The 18,069-nt window shown below is 45.8% G+C and overlaps 1 long non-coding RNA gene across 1 annotated transcript; it reads right to left on the bottom strand.

Annotated features, from left to right (window-relative positions):
* Positions 1 to 10,278: 10,278 nt before the first annotated feature.
* Positions 10,279 to 15,271, bottom strand: LOC117285867. Its single transcript, XR_004516956.1, has 2 exons — positions 14,162 to 15,271; positions 10,279 to 12,356 (listed from the first exon to the last, which is right to left on the bottom strand). It is a non-coding gene; the product is annotated as an uncharacterized LOC117285867 (long non-coding RNA).
* Between the last annotated feature and the right edge of the window lie 2,798 nt (positions 15,272 to 18,069).

Below are 18,069 nucleotides of genomic sequence, written 5' to 3'. Positions count from 1 at the left end.
ATTCAAATATATAACCCATTTATTTATTATTTTGCCTAATTGCTGGGTTAATGTTTCCAGTACTATGTTGAATACAGAGGTTCTAGTGGACATCTCTGCCTTATTCCTTGTTTTAGGGGAATGTGTTCAGTCCTCCCTAGTTAGTATATTAGTATATATAACTTTTACCATATCAGGATATGGCCCCTCAATACCTGCTTTCTTCAGGGTTTTATTTTATAGTGAAACAGTGCTGGATTTGTCAAAAACCTTTTCTTCTTCTGTTGATATGATCATATTTTTTTTGACCTTGCTTCTGTTTATGTGACATATTATATTTAATGACTTACGTATGGTGAATCATACTTGCATCTCTGGGATGAATTCTACTTGATCATGAGTATCATCTTTTTGATAATGCCCTACAATCTCTTTGCTAATAACTTGTTGAGGATTTTTGCACCTATGTTCACTAAGGAGATTGGCTTATAGTTTCTTTTTGTTGGGTCCTTCTCTGGTTTGAGGGATTAGGATGATACTGGCTTCCATAAATGAGTCTGGGAGCACTCCATCCCTTTCAATTTCTTTGAAGAGCCTGAGGAGTGTTGGTGTTATAATATCCTTAAAGTTTTTTTAGAATTCAGCAGTGAATCCATCAGGTCCTGGGATTTTTTTAGTTGGTAGATTTTTTTTTATTACTGTGTCAATTTCATTGCTTGTTATTGGGTTAGTAAGCATATGTATCTTATCTTGGGTTACTTTTGGTAGTTTTTATGTGTCTAGAAACTTGTTCATTTCTTCAAAAGTCTAAGGTGGCATCTGCCCCCAGAATGGTGCTAGGTTAGAGATCAGCTTGCAGTGAGAACACAGCACCAATGTGAGCTTCCAACCTGGGTAACTCCAGCCAAAGCTGGCCTCTGACTGCAGAAGCCTGGTCTGTGTTTCCCCACCCTGCCTCTCAGCAGGATTCTCCCAGCTGCTTTCTGACTGCCAGTCATCTCCTGTGATGGTCCTTCCCTCAATCACTCTGGGAGTCTGGCAGAGTGAAGCAGCCAAGGGACTCTGTGGGGCCCAGGTTCAGGAACCCAGCCCTTCCCTGCAGTGACATCCCCACCAGCTCTTGCTCCATGGTTGTAGTTGTGGGCACTTGCACCGAAGTCATTCACCAACTGTTGATTTTGGAAGGCCGTTCTGGAAGCAGTGTCCTGTGTCTTCTGTGAAGTTCCAACTGTAGGTAACTCTTTCGGTCCTGAAGCAATACTCTGGTTTGCTGTGAGCAGCAAAGTTGTTGGTTCCACTTTGCCTCCCAGCTAGATGCTAGCCAGCTGCTCTCCACTGCTGTATGGTTTATCCTCTATGGTGGGATCTATGTCTTCTGCATTACTTAATCCTATTTTCTTCTCCTCTGTCAGTTTGCTCATGTTTCCCAGGTAACCTCCAGTCATTTTAGTTCCTCTCCAAGCTACTGTTTTCTAGACTGTAGGCACTTTGTCCTGGGAAGCTGAGTTGCTGGCTCTCACTGCTCCACTATTTCAGGACTCACCAGTCTTCATTCAAACACTGATAAATCCAGCAAGGCAGCTGATGGAAGAGTGCAGTGTCCTTTTCCACAGCTCATTATGCCACGGAACACTGGCCCAGACTTCATATTTCACAAGTAGGGATTAGTTGAACATGTATTTGCCTTTCTTCTTCTGGGATTAGGGTTGAATAGCATGTTCTAACATCTGACCTTAACGTGCTTCTTAGCTGTACCTGCTAGGCAGAACTCTCAGAGCGCTCATTTATTCTTACACCCCTAGTTATATGCCTCTGGACTGGAAGGAAATACACATCCAGAAGTGAACAGCACCCATAGGTGCCCTCTCTACTTGTCTTTGTTATACAAACCAGCATCTATAATGAAGGTGTGCTGCTAGGCCCTAAAGACACAACAGGATGAACAAAGTAGGTATTAGCCATAGGGAGCTCAGTCTAGAGGGAATATAGGTACCAGAAACACACATGTGCACACACGCACACAAACACACACACACACACACACACACATACACACACAATAAGCAAGAAAACACAATGTATGGTGAGAACAACAGGCAAATGCTAGTGAATTTACAATGCACCATATCCCAAGGTTGGCTCTGGGTAGGGCAGGGCATGGGAGAGTGGAATTCGGAACACCTAAGCATAGACATACATTTTGGCCTTAGAAAGGCATTGGCAGCTTCTGAGCAGGCTCATGGGCAGACCTATAATTGAGAAATGTTATCACAGCAGCTTGGGCTTTGTCCACTAAACAGATAGTAGAAGTAAACATTTCAAAAGAATGATTAAAAGATAAAATTGGAAACATTGACCAGAAAATAATTTTTAATTTTAAACAGTCAAAGAATAAAGTGAAATAATATCCCACAGAAAAATGCAATAGCAAAGTGAGATAAATCCTGCCATTCCCTGGGAATTACATACACTCCTGGTGACTGCTGAGCAGGACAAATGCAGAGGACAGAGGACCAGAGGCCTGTTAGGTGTTTGGAGGCGAATTACAAAGGAGCCTAAATGTCATAAAAAGAAATTCAGGTAATTCAGTGGGCAACAAGGAGCCAATGAAAGTGTTACAGCCTGAAACAGATTTGTGCATCATTACAACAGAGCTTTGGGAAGGTTCGGTTTTAGGTAGATATAAAGTGAACTGAGTAAGACTATGAACTTCTGACATCCTGGAAGTGCCCAAAAGGTGCGCCTGCCCCTTGCACCTTCAGTCTGACCTTTGGACTCGCTGCTTCTGCAGCTGTACACACACCATGCCTGACTGCTGGGGCTGGCCTCATCTCCCCACACACCTGGAGGACAATCGCAGGCAGAACCACTAGCCCAGCATAGCCCAGTGTCCAGTCTCAGAGAGGAAATCCAACTTGCTGCTCCCCAATGCTGACTGCAAAGTACTGGGTTGGAGGAAGGCACATTTTTGCCTTCACTCAACTCAGGCATACCCCTAACACCTTCATCAAGGAGCAAGGTAATGGGATGAAAGAATCTTTAGTTTCTTGGCTTGCAGGAAACTACTTATAAATGCTAGTTATGGCAGACATTGTGTACCAGCAGCCTTGTGCAAACCTTTTCTGAGTAGTGTTCTTTCTGATGAGAGACCAGAGTGCTTAGGACTCCTTTTGTTGCAAACCTTTGGAAGGCAAAGAATCCACTCCCAATTTGTTTCTTGAGTTTTCCCATGTCAACTTGCTGCTTTTTCTTTTCTTTCTTTTTTTTTCTTTTTTTTTCTTTTTTTTTTTTTTTTTTTTTTTTTTTTTTTTTTTTTTTTTTTTTTTTTGGTACCAGGGATCAAATTCGGGCCCTTGCACTTGCAAGGCAGTTGGTGGAAACACTGAGCTAAAACCTTGGCCCTCAACTTACTTTTTAAGTAGCAAAAGATAATAAGACCTGTATACTATAAACTACAAAACATTTCTGAAGAACAAAAGATGACCTGATACATGAAAAGATATACCATGTCCATGGAGAAGCCTCAATATCGTTAAGATGTCAATTTTCCATATATTAACCTACAGATTAAATACAATTCTAATCAAACACAGGAGGTTTTATTGTAAATTTGAGAACTTGATCATAAATTTTAGGGTAAAATAAAAGTTACATATAGCGATGACTGCCATGGTCCACGTGGCTGAAGCATCCATGGAGTGAGAAAGGACAGAAATGATGGTGGAAGACTAAGAAAAAATAAAGGCAAAGAGATACAAAAGAAAAAAATAAGCTAGAGCCAGGCCAGGCGGGGCTCTAAAGAGCACAGGCAACTGCATTTATTTACAGTGGTAGAGACTGGGGAAGCACAGGGGGAGGTAGAAGGGGCTGCTCTGTAACCAGAGGCAGGAGAGTAGCTAAGGTCTGCAGGATGTCCTGCTTGATGTTTCTCTGGCAAATGGGCCAGGAGGAAGACAGTCCTCTTCTCGGCCAGGCCTTGTTCCACCATACCTTGTCAACTGTTCTCCTCCTGTGGGGCCCGGCCTCCTCTGAGGGAGGAAGCGAACAAGATGCATGTTCCTCGGTTCACACAGGGCCCTGCCCCATCCTGGGAGGAGGAGAGTTAGGCCTGGCCATGGTGATCTACAGTGCAGAGCTCCCAGCATATGACAACTTCAAACACAGAACCAAGGGTGGCACTTGCTTATCTGACTTTAAGACTTATTATAATGCTGCAGTTATTACAGGAGTGTGATATTAACATAAATATAGCCATATGTAGCAACAGAAGAGAACAGAAGGATCCAAAAGCAGAGTTATACATGATAAAGACAAAGCTCATAAGATACAGTGCCTGCTCTCCAGGGATCAGAATTGGCTGGAAAGCCTAGGCAGGTGTGATAAATGCTGCTGCTAGAGCCCAGACGTGGGGGTAAACATGTCAGAGTGGACAGGGAGTTTCTCTAGGGTAGGAAATATCTAACCTGAGCCCTGAAAGATTAATCAGAGTTTGCAAGAAGTGTGTGACAGACAGCAGCATTCTGGGCAGCAACACTGGCAAGGAGGAGCAGCACAAACAGGCACTGGACAGTAGGAACCTGCAGGTCATTCCCATAGAGCTGACGCACAGCACTGGGGGAGGCAGGGAAGAGAGTGGAGGAAAACCAGAGCCCCACTGTGACAAGCCCTCTGCTCCAAATGAGGTTCAGATTCATTCCACGGGTGAATAATGCCACTGAAAAATGTTATACATGGCGTTGACATGGTCAGACACGTTTTGAAATAGCATGCCATTAGAAGAATAAAAAGTGAATCAGGCAGTCAGGACTGGAGGTAGCAAGACAGAAACACTGTAGATGGGACAGGGTGGAGGCTCGGCCTCCAGGAGAGGCAACAAGCAGGCGACAGTGGAGACAGTCAGAGGCTGCAGTCAGGAGAAGTCTACAATGGATGAGATGTGGGACGGAGAAGAGAGGCGCCTGACGGTAGCTTTCTCATCCCTCTTCTGTCAGCTGTAAACTAAAAGTCTCTGATTTTAATTAAAAGTGGAAACCTTTCAAAGCCTTTTGTCACTGGCCAAACCTGCACCAGAGCCAGACTGGCAGCGCCCACGGGGCAGAGCATCTGGTCCCTGCACAGCAGCGCCTCGTGGGGCATCCAGCGACAGCTCTGGCCTTCTGCAGCCTCACTCTGCCCACCAGGGCCGACGTGCACCTCCGCAGCGAGGCACGCACTGACTCTGGAGCCCTGCTTTGCTCCCGGTGGGGGTTAACGAGAGCAATTTCAGCCGGTAAAGGCGACACTGGCGTGCCCGAGTCCAGGCTCCAATTTTCCCTTTCCTGGTAAAGCTAGGAGGCCTCGCCGGTCTGCAGATGATTTATCAGCCTCGGGTCCTGCCAAATTCTGGCCCAGCACTCTCAGACACGAGGCTATAAACGGCTGCAGCAGTAACAGGAAAGGAGCAGGGGTGAGGGCTGCTGGGCAGCTTCTTCTCTTTAGCTCTGACTGAACTGAGTAACCAGCCAGGGCCGCGCACTCCCGACCCCGGAGAAGGCGCAGGGCCCAGCAGTGCTCTTCGGCGCTGTAGCCGCGTGCTGACCACCAACCACCCAGCCTGTTGTTTACGTCTGCTTAGGCGGAGAACGTTCCCCTGGCAGAGGCGGCGATCACACCTTGCCTGGAAGAAGAACGGGAGAACGTGAGCTCTGCGTGGCCCGGCCCTGTTCTGACGATAGAAGCAGAAGGCAGTGTGCTGGCCCTGCAGGCCCAGCGAAGCTGCAGGACTCCACCTTCCCTGGCCTGGGGCTCCACGGGTGCATTCGGCAAAGTAACCGGCCATGGCATTTTCCCCCAAAATCACTGCAGCACTTCTGCTCTGTGATGGGACCACGAGGCACATTTTCAGGACCTTGAACACAAACAGCCTTTTTTTGTTCCGTGTTTAGTAGTGCACGTTTGTAGCACATATGTTCACACTCATCTTAGGAGTAAGTACGTGAACCTAACACATCTTAACTCTTTTTATTTCTTGTCCCTCCCTCCTCCATCCACACATGGATCCCCTTCCCTTTGGCAGAGTATCAATCTCCCCGATTTGTACTATCTTTTATTTTGTCTTTTAAGTTATTTATACTCCAGGTTTGTTACATAAGAGGAGTTACATTATATATGACCTGTGTGTCTGATGTATTTCACCTAACAGTATGATCTCATGGTGCATCCATTTTCCTATAATTGGCTCAAACGTATCCTTCTTTATGGCAGAGTAGTACTCCATTGTGTATAAATACCACATTTTCTTTTCCATTCATCTGTTGATGGATACATAGGCTGCTTTCAAGATTTAGCCATTACGAATTGTGCTGCTGCATGTATCACCATAATATGTCTTTAACTTTTGGGGGAAGATTCCTAGAAGGGGAAGAGCTGGGTCATATGGAATTTCTAGTTTTAGCTTTTTGAGGAAGCTCCATGCTGGTTCGCACAGTGGTTGTACCAATTCACATTTCCACCGTGATGCCCAGGGGTTCCTTTTCCCTACTCCTGCTACCCTAGCCAAAGCGCTATGGCTACACAGCCACCCTGCCTGGGGAATCATGCTGTCCCACCCATGATTCAAGCTAACACAACCGTCTTGTGTGTGTGGTAGGGAGGGTTGAACAGCACACACTGGCACAGGAGGCAGCTAGAAAAGCCCTTCTGTGGGCTGACGCCTATATCCACCCCTGAAGGGAGCAAGGATTGGTTGTAAACCCTGTGAGATGCGGAAAATCAAAAAGCGGAAAATCAAGTCAAGACTGAGCAGGGGCTTGACAAACAAGAGCTTCAATCACTGAATCAAAACAAAGCAAGAACCAGTCACAAAGTCCTGTGCAGCTGTGTCAGTCAGTGTGGACTGTGGATTCAAGAGTTCCCTGGATCAGGGGCTCCGGCAGCAGGCATCACTGCTCGGAGCTCTGGAGGCTGGGAAGTGCAAGGCTAGGTGACACTGTGTCTGATTCCACTGGGCACTCCTACTGGCTTGCAGCTCAGCATCTTCATTCCATGTTTTCAACAGAGAGCAGAGAGGGAAGATGCAAGCTCTCTTCTGTCTAGTACGGGCATTGATCCCACTGCTGAAGGCACCACCCTCATGATTTAATCACTTACCAAAGCCCTACTTCCAAGTGGCCTCCCAACACATGAATTTTGAGGGGACACAAAGCCATGGTCCACAACAGGTACATACCACACCTTTACTGCTTACTGAAATATATGCCCCTTCCCAAATTTCCTAGCCCTCTTACAGTTGGTGAAAGCCTTGTGCTATTCAAGTTCTGGTCAACAGGTACTGAGAACAGATGTGTGTCATTTCCAAACCAAAGCATTTAAGAGACAGTGCTCAACCTTCCAGCTCACTCTTCCTCTGGAAGATCTCAAGGTGACATTCTCCACATGGTGTGGCTGGAGGATGCAAGAGACTAAGATCTTTAAGTCATCACTTGAAAGGAAATTGTCCTAGCAAGCTGCCAGACCCAGAAGTCAGAAAGAGATGCTTATATATTAAGCTCCTCAGGTTGGGGGAGATTGTTACTGCATGAAAGCCTAGATTAGCCTCATGAACAGAGAAACAAGCCAGAAATCAAATCAGAGATTTGAGCCTGAGTCATTTCAAAACAGCTTCAATCACTGAGTCAAAGTGGGCCAGGAATTCAGTAAGAGTTAGAGCCAGGGCAGGGTAGGACCCAAGTAGCTTGCCTGAGTGCACAGCCTCTCAGCTCCTGACCTTGGGATGGGGCTCTTACCAGATGCTAAGACAGGTGGATCTACAAATAAGGCAGAGTGGCCTACAGAGCTGTGTGTCTAGTGGAGTCAGAAAGGAGAAGAGAACTGACATCATACCACATTTAAACTGGGCTTTTCTGGACTTTATGAAGAAATCCTCAGTGGCACGGGAACTAGCAGAAAAAAATCAACAACTGGGATCTCATCTTATTAAAAAGCTTCTGCACTGCAAAAGAAACCATCAACAGAACTAAGAGACAACCTACAATGTGGGAAAAAATTTTTACCAGCTGCTCCTGAGACAAAGGACTATTATCTAGAATATATAAAGAACTCAAAACAACCAGCCCCCCCAAATATAAAGACCCAACTCAAAAATGGGCATCTGAAATGAACAGGCATTTCTCAGACAAAGAAGTAAAAGCAGCAAGTAAATATATGAAAAAATGTTCCATATCACTGGTCATTTGAAAGATACAGATGAAAACAACACTGAGATTCCACCTCACCCCACAAAGAATGGCTACTATCAAGAAATTACACAATAACAAGTGTTGGCAGCATTGTGGGGAGAAAGAAACCCTTCTCCATTGTTGGTGGGAGTGCAGACTGGTGCAACCACTATGGAAATCAATATGGAGATACCTCAAAGAGCTGGGACTAGAGGTTCCATTTGACCCAGCCATCCCTCTGCTGGGTATCTTTCCAAAAGAATTAAAAGAATCATATCACAGTGATATGTGTACATCTATGTTTATAGCAGCACAGTTTGTAATAGCTAAACCATGGAAACAGCCCATTTGCCCCTCAGTTGGAGACTTGATAAAGAAGATATGATTTTTCTATAAAATGGAATACTACTCAGCCATAAAGAATGAGAAATTAGAGTCATTCATAGGAAAATGGATACATTTTTAGGATATACTCTCAAGTGAAATAAATAAGTCACACATGTGTAAATACTGAATAGTTTCTCTGGAGTGAAAAACTATAATAGTACACAAGATCCTAATGGGATAATTAACAATGTGAAATAGGAAGTAAAGGGGTAAAACTGTAAGGAAAGTGGGAAGGGTAGGGGAAAGGGAATAAGGGAAAAGAAAAACATAGGAGAAAATGAAAAAATGGAAATAAAGTGTGTGTAAATGGGGAGGGGAGAAGGGGGTGAAGGGAGGGCAGGGACAAGGGGAAAAAATGAGAACCAATACCTGTCATGTAAAGATATGAGATCCCAATGATGAATATAACTGTACTTTATACCTAGAATGTACCAATAAACTCAATAAAAAGAAAAAATAAATAAATAAACTGGGCTTTTCTGCATTGCATAGGGTGCTAGAAACCATGAAGCATAATCACTTTGTCCATTGCCAGGTCTGCACAGCCAGCCTTCTGGGGAGTATGAGAGAAGCTAGGATACAGCCCAGCTGTGCTTACATCCCACACCTGCCATAGCAGAAACTGCTCCACACTGGAAGCTGGGAAACCTGAGCTGTGTCCTCAGCTTCACACTGTCACCTTGGCCAAGACCTCTCCACTACCTGTGATTCATTTCTTAATGAAATATGGAGTATTTTCTCTTGAGAACACCTACAACAGTTCCTAGATTAAACTATCTCTGAGAGGATGATTTGGGAACATAAGAAGCAGTTGCAAGGCTGCTGGGGCGAGGGTATATACACCAGAAAAAAACATGTAGAATGGTGTTTTAGTTCATTTTCTCATTGCATAGTTGAAATAATCAATACCCACAAGTTAAAGGAGGAAAGGTTTATTTTTCGCTCACAGTTCATAGATATTTCAGCCCAGGGTTGGCTGGCTCCAAGGCAGGGCAACATGGTAGGGGGCCTCACAGAGGAGGAACAGTCTCTGGCAGAGTAGGCAGGAGGCAGCAGCATTGAGCCTTTTCCCTTTTATCTCATCCAGGCTGCAAGGCTTTTGTTTGGTGCCATACCCAGAGTAGGTCTTCCCATTATCCATACCAGAAGTATACTAAACCAGCTAGTGGACTAATTTAGTTAGCACGCCCTTAATCCATAACCACACACCTTTAATCTATATTCACACACCCTAGATCCAACCACCTCTGAAAAGCTCCATCTATGAGCACATGAGGCTTTGGGCAGGGGGATATCTAGGTACAAGCCATCACAAAATGGACACTTAGCCATATCAGAAAGTTTCTGAATCCTTGGTTAAACCTACTTACCCAGTTATCCAAAGCCCAGTACTATGACTGGCTCTTTAAAATGCTATATACTCTAAACATTTCTCTCTTTCTCTCTGGGTAAGAAGTAGAACATTTCCCCCGAGAAGCTGGCCAATTTTGAAACCAATCATTCCTACCACATACTCCAAGGAGGACCCCCTGAGAAAGCATGAGCTCTTCTCTTATGATATCAGATAAGTGGCTTCAGATATCACCTATACCTCCTGTGAACAAGAAAGATGCCCCAAGAGTTTCTACACCTATTGACTACTAATCTTCAGAGATGTTTAACAGAAGAATGCATTACTTCTATAAACTCTTATGCAAGTATTGATTTTGTTTCTATCTATGTAAAATTCCCTCTTTCCTTGTCACTTGCTGATCAACTTGGTCTTTTTTATACACCTAATAGTAGAGTAGTTCAAAGGCCTCACACTAAATTTTGTTTATGTTCCTCAAAAGGAACATTCTGGTTTTTATTAAAGGAGACTGCCTATGAAAACATAGCAAAGATGGCTCTTATAAATGATGTACTACCAAAATTCAATTCACATTCTGTCTCATGCCTTGTCTCTTCTTAACACCACTGTACAGCACAGCATAAGAAAATGAATGTGGGTTTTGTTGTCAAACTTAGTTTTTAATTCTCAGCTCAGAAATTCATTGGCTATGTGAACCTTGGCATGATACTTAAACTTTCTTGGCCTCGGGAAAATGGGGTGCCAGTACTTTGCAGAAAACTCATGAAAATGATGTGCCTTCCACTTAGTAGGTACTCAAATGGTGTGTGTCATTATGGACTGTGAGAGCTGAAAGCATCACAGAGTATCCCTCAACTGGCTTCCCGTCTCTCAGAGTAGTATTAGGACTCAAAGAGAAGGGGGCTTCCCAGCTCACTGCATGGTCTGAGACTCTGAGTTTTACTTACTTCTCCAGTGCTATGGCCTCCACCACTCCTATGTTCCTGCTTTCTTCAAAGGGATCCAAATTAATGATTCCTGGGAGGCAATTTAATTGATATCTTTCTGCACCTTCTGAAGATTTTGTTAGCTCAGAGTTTCAGAAGCCTCCTTGACCACTGCACTCCCAGGAACATCCCTCTCCCGGACCGCCAGATCCATCAAGGAGATCTTGTTTGCCTCCAGGGTTTGTCTTGACCACTGCCCCTCCTGTGAGTGTGGTTAGGTCCTTCTATGGTTCCTGTAACCACTGCCCTCACGTACAGACTGCCAGACCTGGACAGTCCAGTTCACCGCCTAGCCATCCACCTGTCACTCGCCCACTGCACATGCACAGCACCACTGTATAATTCTGTAAACTCTCCACTAAGTCCCCTTGTCCCTCCTCCCATGAGCTTTTCTTCAGCTGACAGCACTACCGTCTACCCAGACACTCAGTCAGTGAACAAGACGCATCTTTCATCCTCCGTTCTCCACACCCCGCTGGTACACTTGGTATTTCTGGAATCTATTGTTCTGCGCAGCAACAGCACCACCTCAGTTTAGGTCTTCATCGTGCTCTTTGATTTACCTTCCTGCTCACTCTAAGTGATCTACCTGCCCCTGAACACACACATTTGCACCTACTGCCCGGGGCAAGCAGAACTAACTGTGGAAGGAGGGCACCTCAAAGCACAACCCTCAGACTGAGGAATCGTTATCCAGAAATGACAGAATAGGAGCTGGGGCCGTGACGAGGGTCAACTGTTACAGCCTGGGCCTGAATGAGCTCGTGTGTCTGGAGGGTGACTGCGCTGTGGGCGTTCATTCCTGTGAGTCCGGCAGCAGAGTACTCTTAAGAGGCGGGATTGCAGGGCAACCCCTGGGGCCGACCTCGGAGGGTTCTCATCGTTCTCTACCCTCCTCCTCCCCTCTCTCCCCAACCCCCGTCCTCCTCCCTGCCTTCCCCTCTCTCTCCCCTTTTCCTCTCAAGTTAAACAGTAGAACATTTCCCCGAGAACCTCGTCAACTTTGAAACCACTCATTCCTGCCACGGACCGAGGAGGACCCCTTGACGAGGCTCCCCTCACTCCCCTCCATCCCTCCTCCTTCTGGTGGCCCTGGGCTGGGCAGCTTTTCCACCATCACAGCTTCCCGTCTTGGAGCAGAGAAACTACGCTTGGACGGAGCCCTCTGAAACCGAGCGAAAGTAAACCTCTCCTCCTTCGACTTGTAGGCATCAGATGCGTCCCAGTGACAGAACAGTGACTGTACCGGTGAGTTCGCTGCTTAGCTCAGCTGCCTCTTACTTTTTTCATAGCTAGATTTGCTCCATGAAAGCCGCAGAGTATTGATCTGGCCTGCAGCACAAGCTTCTCACGGCGTCCCAGATGGGCCCTTGAGCAGCTCTGGTCTGCACAGGTGCTGGGTAAGCAGGGCCCAGATCTGAGGCCGCTCTCCTCTTCACAGCTGTCTTGTACTGCGACCTAAAAGATAGCTACAGCAGTTACAAATATTCACAGCTTGCACTGTTTAAGCTCATTCTGTGCTCACACACAGTCCCACACAGAGCATCTCCACAGACAGCCTCTCAGGTGTCCTCCTGCACACAGTCTGCTCTCTGGAGACAGCACTGACTCCTAAGGCGTGGGACTCCTGTTTTCATCTGATAATGATGAAAGAGGGAGTCTTAGTTACTGTTCTCATTACTGAGATAAAATACCTGACACTCGGAGTTAAAGGAGGAAAAGTTTATTTAGCTCACAGTGTTAGAGGCTTTAGTCCATAGTCGGTGGCTCCAAGGCAGAACAGCGTAACAGAGAGGTACTGCAGAGGAGAAACAGTTCGTGGCAGAAAGAAGGTAGGAAGGCAGAAAACCAGCAAAGTAGCAAGGAAGCAGCAGTGAACACATCAGCCTTTTCGCCATCCCTCTTCCTATCCAGAGGACACGCCTAGGGTAGGTAACACCCACACCTAGCGCGGGCCTCCCTGTTATCCACTCCCAGAACTGTGACAATCACTGCACTAATGTAGTACTCACACAACCTTGATCTCAGCATCACACACTCCAGATCCAGCCACCTCTGAAGAGCGCCCCCTATGACCATGAGGCTTGGGGGACACCCAGACACAGCCATGACGGGAGAGGAAAGTGAAACAGTGAAGATACTTCAGGAGCCTTGCCCACAGGCCTGACATTACTTCAGCTCAAATCCATTAGCCAGATCCCAAGCATTGGCCTCACCTGGCTGCAAGAGGCCTAAGAAATATCATTCCTCTCGTGCACAGGCCTCCCTGAATTCCAGTGCAAACCAGTGCTTGCAGGGCTGCGGGCTTGGATCACTCATGGCGAGGAGTGGCTGTCTTCGCACAGGGAGGCCAGTCCCTACTCCGCAGCACACAGGTCTCAACCAGAAGACGTGTGGAGGGAGTGAAGGAGTGTGCTGCAGCCTGAGATGGCGGGGGTCGGGAGCATGAGGAACAGGGACAGGCACAGATGGAGGGCAGATGCATGCTGAGCAGGAGCCCCATTGATCTCAGGTGAGGCCTGGCCTGAGCCTCAGCAGGAGCCGCTGCTCCACTCCCTTTGCCCTTTAGGCAGCAAGTTAACCACTTGACAAGATCTTTCAAAATCCCTCCCATATTCACCTTTCTATGCACATCTTTAGTTTCCAGCAGCTTAAAGACAAAAAAAATAAAGTCTTACTTTCCATTTCTAATGACCTTACATTATCTTTCTGTCGGTCTCAGTTCCCTGGGAAAATTTGTAAAGGTTCCATTTGAACTAACTTTCACATTTTCTAATTTAAAGCATTGCCAGAAAAATCTCTTGATCTCAACTTTATATGGCACTCTTTAAACAAAACATAAACTCAGAGCTCAACCCACTTAACAAGTATCCCTTTAGCAAAGTAGTGTTAATAGTAGACACTATTAAATAATCAACCCAAAGTTCAGAACACATTAACAGAAGAGGTCGGAGATGTGGGTATAAAACACAGCCCTCCTTCCACCAGGTGCTTGAAGTGTCTCTTGTGGTCTGGTCCCTAAGTGGAGATAACTGTAAGCTACTTGTTAGCTGAGGACTGTAACCTAACAAAAAATAAAGCAGCACACGTTAGGTGTGTGCAGAAGCAAAAAACATGTAAGACCCACTCCTTTGTGGGATGCAGCCTGTTGATCCTGAGACAGGAATCTTCTCTGTCAGAGTTACAAACATGTATGAATCAAGTAGCCCATCTGGCCACACACACACACACACACACACACACACACACACACACACACTTACCACTTCCACATCTTTAACATCAAGTCTCAGTTTGAGCAGAGGCTCCTAAGAATCAGGGCACAGCACCGACGGTGGGCACTACACAGGGAGCAGTCTCCCCTCACGGCCAGTCTGCCTTGCGTACGTCACACTGCACTGAACTCATCATTTCTGCACACATGTCTGAGCGTGCGGCTGCTGAGTGTGCATTAGGTACTGGCCGGCATCCCTGAGGATTCTGTCACGCTGAAAACATACTTTATGGAGTGCATAAGCTGATGAAAAACAAAGGAACAGGTGCTAATCATTAAATTTCAAAAATGTGTACTGGATCCCTGTTCATGCTAAATATCATACTTAATCAGAGGTTGAAGATGTTTGAGACGAGGCCAGACTCACACCAGTCACCACCCTGGAAACAAATCACTGGGAATGGGAGCACTCGTGAGGCAGATGTGATGCTGATAATGGTAATAACGGGTAACGAAACATCTTTAAAACACTTGAGCTATGTGCACCTACAGCAAACTTTTTATCTTCCTAATAATTTCATGTAATAGTATTTTTCACCCCGTTATACAGTTGAGGACACTGAAGCAGTGGGAGGTGAAGTAATTTGCCCAAGGTCCAAGCATTAAATTGTGGAGACTGGACATGAATTGCCTTCTCCAGAAATGCTCAAGATGTTCAAGACATGACCAGAAATGGCCCAGAGAAGCACCCATGGGAAGGACAGAAGTTTGCAAATTCTACAGGAAATGAAGAGGAAGAACCCCAGGCCTTGTGTGGTGGCGTGGAGGAGGCGTAGCCTTCGGGGACTGGGCACTCGGTGCCTGGCACAGAGAGCTCTGTGTGAGGAGAGGGCGCGGAGTTCGGAGCAGACTGTGCGGGAGACGCTGGGTACGGAGGCGTGGGCTGCGCCCTGAGCTCGGCCCTCCCTGTTCGTGCCTGCTTAGCTCTCATCAGGCTCACTTCACCGGGCCAGGAGCCATGTCTCTGTTGTGCGATCCAGCTTCCCTGAAAATTGTGCGTAGTCACAATCTCAACAGCTGCCTCTTGTCAGCGAGTTCAGTTGGTCCTAAGGAAAATTCATTCGGATTCAGAATAATGAAAACTCCTGCTCCTGAAAAAAAATCACTGAACTGCACAAAGCACTGCTAAAATAAAATAAATTCAAGGCCTAAGCTGCTTGATAGAACTCCTTGAAAGGAACTTTTTTTTTTAATGTAGTAGTTCACGGCTACAAGCGCTCGGAGAAGCAATTCCAAGTTCAGAATGAGAGCACAGCACATCCAGCCGATGAGCAACCCACAGCCTCCTGTCTGGGTGTCTTGTCTTCTCGGGCCTGGCACAAGACATGGCACCACTCTGCTGGTCTTGCTGGATGCAGAAGGGCAGTGCCTGGCCTAATGGATGCCAATCTATCTCTTGTGGTCTTTGTACTGAGATTTCCACCAGCTTGGGAGTCTGCCACTCAGATGGTCGGGAATTGCCTTCTCAGTCAAATCAAGCTTGTACACAACAGCTCTTTAATCTCTACCTGCAAAAGGAATGACCGGCCGTCACGTTAACCTGTGGTAGACTGAGGAAGGTAAGAAAAGCTTGTCATAAGGAGGCTTCCTGCTGCTGGTTTGCTTTACTGTAGAAAAAAACTGAAACAACAATAATAAAAGAAGGGATTCTCCCGTGCTGGAAGTGGTAGGAATTGCTCCCATCTGACCATTTCCACCAGAAGCTCTGCTTGGCTGAATGAGCCAGTGGCCCTATCACAGGAGGGCTTTAGAGTAGGCATTGATGTTGTCACGCTGTCTCACAGAAACCCTTCTGATAGTCAACAATGGAGGATCAACAGAGCAAGAAACGAGGGAAATGACACACAACTGGAGGAGCCTTTGGTTAGAAAGAGAGAAAAATCACATGTAATAGCCCATAGTGCTTTCCACCTGTAACCCTACTAAAGCTGGGACCTACAGGATCCAGTCTACCAGGGCTGCCATGGAGAGATCAGTCTCCAAATCTCATTCGAATAATTCCATTCTACTTGTTCATAACTCCCAAACTTTTCGCCCTTCTTTAAAGTTTTTTCATGAACTTCTCTCTCTAGAGCTTCTCACATGTAAAGAGCCCCTAGAGAAATTTCTGCCTCTCAGGCATGTCAGTGTGTACTAGAGAAACATAACAAAATATACAAATATCTAAGAACTTGCAAGATTGGCTTATAACCCCACAGCGAGGGATGAGGAAGAGTGCAGAGGGTCTGTCTGCACACTGGAGACCAAGGGATTTAGCTAAAGGTCTGCAGCTCACTGAAGTGTCCACGCAAGTCTGTATCAGCAGGCCAGCCAATGGGTCTGTGCTGGAGGCTGAAGGGTCCACACTGGAAGCTCAAGTGGAAGCCAGAAGATGATGTCCAAGGGGAAGGCAAAGACTGGAGCTCCTCCAGCAAACACAGAAGCAGGTGTGTCCTTCCTTACTTCCCTTTATACCTTCCAGGCGATGGGTTGGCCTACCTCAGGGCCCAGGGAGTGGAACTGCTGAGCTGATTTAGCTCAGCTTCTCTCGACCAGACTTCTCGAGTGGAGGCAGGTGATCAACCTTCACATCTCCTTACTGCCCACTCCATCCTCTGCCGTGGATTTTTCCTGTGAAGGGAAACTTTCAGGAAGGAGACCAGAAGATGGTTACATGCAGCTGCCTCATTTGCAAGAGAGGAATCAGCGAATCCCACCCTGTCCCATCCCTATTTAATGATGTGCTGCCTGAGGAGCAGGCTGTGGGATTCTAAGAAGAAATATTCAGTGACTTATACTGATTTCTACTTTGATCAGAATTTTCCCAGCTACAAAAGATTGTGCTCATATGAAACACACACGTGTGCATGTGCACAACACACATATAGTCACTGGACTTCTACTCATTTAAAAGTCCAAATAATTCCTTGTTTCTGGTGCTAGACTGTAAAATATTACACTTTCATCATAAGAGCAAATAAATTATTTCAATTTATAACTTACATGATTAAGATTAAATAATATATTTTTAAGATTAAATAATGTATTTTAAAACATTTTGTTGTACATTACTTTACTTACTATTCACAAAAAACAAGTGAAATGCCCTTATCTACAGATAAAGGAACTGGGGTCCTGAAAAATTAGTTCCAACCATAGGTGAAAAGCAAAGCTAGCACACAACCCAGGTCTTCTGAAGTCAAATTTCCATCTCTGTACTTGGAGAGTTCACAGATAGGTTTCCTACACGCATCTCACCTAGTCTTGATTGAACTCTAGAAAACATTCCCTTGGTACTAACCACATGCTGTGGGCAACAGGGCTGCCTTTCCACAAAGGGGGTCAAATACCTGACCAGGAACTGGGCTTGGATCCTTTATCCACTGTTCTGTTCTCTATGTCAATGGCCCCAAGGGTCTCTGCAGATAAAAACTTTTCTAACAAGAACAAGAAAGGGTCCTTTACAGCTTTAGAAAACTGCAAGGTAACTCCAGGGTGAAACAGAAAAATGATCGATACTCGTATCAGAGACTCCTCAGGGGACTTACAGATAAATAATCTTCCTGGCTCCAGCAGGCAGAGGAAGGCCAGACCTACTAATGTCTATTCTTTTTTTTGGTACCAGGGATCGAACTCAGGTCCTTGCGCTTGTGAAGCAGGCAGCAGAACCACTGAGCTAAATCCCCATCCCTAATGTCTATTCTTTTATTCAACACTTAGAAAAGCTTGGGTAGTCTTAATAGGGAACAAAACAGACTGCATTCAAAAGCACACTTCAGGGCATGTGGAATGGAAAACAGGCTGCTTTAAATATTTAGAGCTGGTCTAGGACACAAACTCCAAGAAGTCTGTCAAATGCATCATCATTTGTCTGTGGTGAGAAGCAGCCAACTGAGAAGAGGAAGTAATTTTCAATTA

Source organism: Fukomys damarensis, unplaced genomic scaffold (genome assembly GCF_012274545.1).
Source record: "Fukomys damarensis isolate Sample0158 unplaced genomic scaffold, DMR_v1.0_HiC HiC_scaffold_2, whole genome shotgun sequence".
NCBI classification, from domain to species: Eukaryota; Metazoa; Chordata; class Mammalia; order Rodentia; family Bathyergidae; genus Fukomys; species Fukomys damarensis.
Note: the sequence above shows the minus strand (reverse complement) of the source record. Positions and strands in the feature narration are given on the sequence as shown.